Below are 6,000 nucleotides of genomic sequence, written 5' to 3'. Positions count from 1 at the left end.
TTGTTGGGGGCTGTAAACTTCTATCAACCACTATAGCCCAGCGTGTTCGTTTGATGGGAAGGAGATAGCAAGAACAACCATACCAAAATTATAGCAATAACAAAAAAGGCCTTTATTAAAACAGAGATATCTCTGGGGATCTCACATTCTAACATTTTACATCAGAGACCCAACAAGTGTTTGAGCATGCCGTCTTTATATATGATTTCTCCGCCCCCAAACGCTTAGATCTTCTTCTATACCTTACATGGTGTTGTTCTTCAAGCATACAATACTTCTCTTTCTTCTCTGCAATCCCAACATGGACATATGGTTCCTGTCTATGGACTGATAGGCCGGCAAGAGGCCACCATTCATGAAGATGCTGTAAATTCATATTTCCCCAACGTCGGCACAATCAGGCCTACGCCTTCTGCTTTTTAGATCTCACTCTACAGTGTGGTCTGCTCACATCCTCTCCCTGGGGTTCACAGCTCGGACACATCTTAGACAGTGGTTACATTTTACTTCTACATTAAACAATGATTATACTTCACTTCTTTTAAACAGTGGTTACATTTCGCTTATGTATTATGTTAAAAGAATAAACAAAGCATGTTAATTGCTAAGCAAAAAACCCAAAATCACAACAGACCCTCTCTTGATCTCTGAGAAAACAGAGATCACAAAATATCTTCCAATGTTACCCTCTCATCTGACTCCCCATGATACAACAGTGACATCATAGCTGCTTGTCCCTGAGTATTCCTCTGTTCAATCACCGTGCTGATAAACCATCACACTAAGTTTCTTACGCATGGAATACAACAACAATTTTACAGTTACTATTAAGATAATAAAGGCCTTGACCCACCATGGACCCACATACACAGGGGGCAGTCCCCTGAATGTCCTGGTGAGACAAACATTTTATGGCTTCACATTCAAATCAAAATCAAATCAAATATATTTGTATAGTGCTTTTCACAACACATGTTGTCACAAATCGCTTTACAGGATTTACAAGGTTAACAATCATACGGGTCCAGATCCCTAGTGAGCAAGCCAAAGGCGACAGTGGCAAGGAAAAACTCCCTATGATGGTGGGGAATAGGAAGAAACCTTGGGAGGTCCAAGACTCAAAAGGGAACCCATCCTCCACTGGGCGGCCCGTTAACATTCTGTTACATAGTAATCATCACATTAGTGCCAACTTTAATAATAATGCACAAACAAACAAAAAACAAATAACAATAAACAAAGTCAAATAAACAATGTTAAACTAGGCCTTTAACGTGCCCCAGCTCTAGTGTTATTTTAACTCGTTGTTTGAGAGCTCCGTATCTCTGCGCGCTCAATGGTTCTGATGGTCAGCACTGGCTGAAGTGATACCACATTTCTTCTTTGCCCTTCAATTGGATGGCGTGTGATGTTTTCTCAATGATTTGGTGACTGGTGGATCTGCTCATGGCGTTGATTCTGACTCCTCCTTCCACCTGGACAGAATAAGCTTCACAGACAGCTTTTTAGTGCATTTTACCATTATTTGTACAACCTTGTGGTTTTCCTGTGGGATGTCGCAAGCGCGTTGGGGGGCCCCCGAAAACTTCTCACTGTCATATGAGTTCATACGGAGTGAATCCTGTAACAAAATTCACTGAAGATCTTCTGGCCAACAATACAAACACATACATTTGTGCACATATCTTTTCCTTTATCCTTTGTTACCATTTATCCTTTCCAATTTACCCTGAGATTGAGAATGATAAACCAACCCATATTTGTGTCTCAAACCCAAATTTTGTTCCACAAATTTTAGCTCCTAGGTAGTGAAGTGCATCCCATTATCTGAGTACACTTAATTTATTATACAATGGTGCAGTATCCAGTAATTTTATCAACATTTTGCAGACCAACTTGGAGTCCTCTGGCCTGGTAGGAAATGCTTCTACCCAACATAAGAATTTATCCACAGTCACTAACAAATACCTTAGTCCCCGTACTGGTATTAACATGTCAGTGTAGTCAGTCTGGATCTCCTCTCCTGGCTCCTATTGCCCAGGAAACTTGCTTAGACCTGGTCTTAAAACACAAGTTATGTGCATTACAGATATTCACATTTTCAGTCCAGTCTGCTATTAAGTCAGTTAAGTGTGGATGTGACCAGTAACACATTGTCCTTCATTTTTGCTACCTCGTGTGCTTCAGACAACACTGAATTAATCAATTGACTTGGTAAAATCGGTCTCACATTAGGTCCTTTCCAAACCTCCGTACCCCATTTACCACCTTTATTGAACCACAACATTTTTCCTGTAGTTAACGTAGCTCTGAATCCTATGGCAGAGGAGACCACTGTCCTCTGCCCTGCAAACCATCTGATGGGCTCCTGTAACATATCCTGCCTTTTTTTAGCACCCACGTCTGCAGCTGCATTAACTCTGTATTAAATTGCCCCCTATTGATAACTTGAACATTTAATGACAGCAACTCTTATCAATAGTAACAACACCTTTTAAATCTTCTTAGCATTTAATGAATTTACCTCCTGAAGTGGTGTAACCTACTCTCTCTGTACAGTTCTACATAAACCACTCCTTCCACGTACGCAGAGTGTGTACAGATGTTAACTTTCTTGCCTTCCACCCACCTTAGTGCTACAATGACAGCCAAAAGCTCAGCCCTCTGTGCTGATTGTACTACCCAGTTTTACCTGAATGTGCTACCCAGAACTCGTCTGCATCTCCCTGAGCTTCCATTACCACCACAAATCCTGATTCAACACCACCATCTCGACTCCTGAATCTGTCCACATGTTCTCTACCCCAGGAATTGGTTCCATTTAGCTGCATATGCCACCTCAGTTACACACTCATGTGCCAGACCTGTAACATACCATGCCATATTAATTCCTTCAAGTGAAAACATTAAGTTTTAAAACACAAAACCTTCTGTAGTGTGAACATTTGTAATTTTACAAAAGCCATGACGCTGTGACTGGTTAGAATATATAATGAATCTCTTGTGACTATGTGTGCTGTTTTATTTATTTAAACAAGTTGATGTAATAAATCAGCACCTTCCTGTCCCCCCCTTTTTTCTGAACCACAAGAGGGTGTTTCAGAAACATCTAGAGTAATCTGCCTGTGTCTCAAACGCAGCTGGTGGCTGTGAGATGAGGCCAACGTCATGAGGTCCCTCTGACCACAGAGAAGCTGTTATCTGATCTAAAATTAAATTATGGTCAAGATGATCGCAGCATTCTCTCTCCTGGAACCTGCTCAACATATCACATTAGAATAACTTTGACAAATGACATTGTTTTAATAAACCAAGTATTACAAGACTTAGCATAGCTCACACATGGAATATTAGTTATTACCCAATTCTTAGCTATAGTGGCTCTCCTAATCATACCAGCGTCGCTAAGCAGGTGTCAGCCCCACAGGGACCACCACACCCTCAGGCTCCACCCATATGCCCCTGGTTGCAATCTCCCATACCTTATCCTGTAGCTCTTCCTCAAATTCCTCCCCATAATCTGGATCCCCTATTGGTCATAAAACAAAGTAACATGCAGTGGGTCGGGTGGCAGGACGCAAGGCTCAGAGTGATCCACAGCTCCCAGGCCATGAACACAGAGTGGACGCCTCTCGCAGTGCAGGAGTCTGACTCCAGAAGATGTGAACTGTGGGAGGCCATTCCGTGGAGATCACCAGTCCTAGAGGGCTACATAACACAGTAGCTCCTAGTTTAAAAAATGTCTCTTTTGCGGACGTTATCACGTGCAGTCTCTGATATGAGGAAGTTGTGGTTAATGGGCTGCTGGCCACATTGCACAGTCATTGGAACAGCTTTATGCAGGCTTTGGTCCCAGAATCAGCATCAGGTAAAACACAGTTGATTGCTGAATGAGTTGCTCCTTTGTTTCAACCAGAAATGACAACCTTTTGAGTACAGACAGTGAGGGACAGCATGGGGTCTGCCGCAGCTTTGGTTTGGTGCTGGTACATACGGACTTCTGGACCTCCCTTGTCCAACGGCGTTCTGAGGACACTCCCTCGACCAGCAACACTCCTGCCCACAAGGAAACATCCCCCCGACATGCCACAACCACAGTTGCCAGGACAACCCTGACCACCGTTGCCCCTTGCCCGACCCCTCCCTCTTAAACTTGAGTTAAATCTCATTGGTGGGTACTCCCACCCCTGTTGCAGATAGAGAACATATTGAGGAATCTGGGGCGGGCCCCTGTACGCGTACACTGCCTGCGTACACCCTTTTCTAAACCAGTTAAGGTGTGAGCATTGGGACACCCGGATGTATGCTGCTTGGCTCTGATAACTTGTGGGAGTTGACTTATCCAACCATGTGACTTTAGAAATGGCGGATGCTGCATGTACTGGCCATTTAACAGAGGGCCTCACCTTAATGTTCCATTATGTCTAGTGAGGGGTACTTCATGTAGCAGGTGAGTTGTGCTTGCTGCATACTGAAAAGCACTTAACTTAAACAGTAACTTCACACTGTATTCCCTGACAGTGTGGTGAACTCATTAAAATTATTCTATTTGTAAGCAAAACTGCAAAACAGTTCAAACAGCTTAAAACATTAAAGTTCATACAATGATATTCAAGTTTTAATCTCAATAAGCTCAACATTTTCAAGTGAAGACAATCACTAAACTCATTGTTTTTCATTTAATATTTGCCGAGCGTCTGACACAATGCGCTCCTGCATGCCTATTGGTTAAAACCATCTAATTAACATACTGTGATTTTTGAACAAACATGGTGGACAGTGCGGCTGGTGCGGGAAAACTACACTGTAAACCCAGCATTAAGGTTTTGCACTGTCTTAACTTTTTGTTATGTTTTAAGTTTAGATTCCCAGACCTGAAGCCATGACTGAGGTGCCCCTGAGCAAGACCCCTAACCCTCAAGCATTGTAGTATGCAGTACTTAAATATATATATATCTTAAAAAATAATATTTTCCTAAACTTATATTTTATTTAAAGTTTTATTCTTTTTTAAGTTAACTGTACTTAAAAATTATATTACATGAACTTAACATTTCTTAGGTAATCGGTTACAGCAAAACTTTTTAGTTCAGTGAACTTGTTGGGTTTTACAGTGCACTTTAACACTAAGAATATGAAGGTCCACCGTGACTATGCAAGGAAGAGAAATTTATATGTAAGGGAATGTTAACAGAACACAGGGCACAGGGAAAACACCATAAGAACTAAAGCAACTAGCGATACAGAAACAAAACAGAACCTTATTAACTAAACCAGACTGCTAAAAACATGTGTAGCAAGGGAGTATGTCAGTAACCTAAACCGAAGACAAAACTGCTAGACAGGCAGATTCAAACACTAATAATGCATGAACATCTATCATACTCTCAGTAATAACCAGACACCAAAACAAACTAAGGACAAGGAGGCTAGATGAACCAGTAAAAATCCAATACCAGCAAAGCTTTTAAACATTTACCTAAACAAACTTATGACCCAACTGACCAGAGTAACAGAGGGAAAAAACACAAGATCACAAACACAATAACCCACGATCAGAACATATAAAACCAGGAACTAAATCCCAGACAATAATGAGATATAAACTAGAAACAGCTGAGATGGCAAACGAAGGCAGAACTATACAATGAATGTATGACAGTGCATCAACGTGCTACCACACCTCTAACGTCTCCCAAAGCCAATATCTTATCAAAACTTATCTAGTTTAACTTGCCAAATACATCACCGTTTCACTCTGGCATGTCTACGTCACTTACTCACTTCGCTTATCCCGGTGTGTGCGCCATCTATAACTATCTCCACCCAGTCCCTATTAATTTGCAGTTAACCCTTACCGCACGACCTGACTTACTTTTATTGTCTATTTGCCTTTTTCTTGCTCCCTTAACTCCCTTCTTGGTCTTTCCTAGTTTAATTCCTTTAGCAGGATTAGCACGTTTTTTATTTTATTTTATTTTATATTTATTTATTTATTTT

This window comes from Brachyhypopomus gauderio, unplaced genomic scaffold, assembly GCF_052324685.1.
Source record: "Brachyhypopomus gauderio isolate BG-103 unplaced genomic scaffold, BGAUD_0.2 sc37, whole genome shotgun sequence".
In the NCBI taxonomy this organism is placed as follows: Eukaryota; Metazoa; Chordata; class Actinopteri; order Gymnotiformes; family Hypopomidae; genus Brachyhypopomus; species Brachyhypopomus gauderio.
This window is presented reverse-complemented; position numbering follows the sequence as displayed.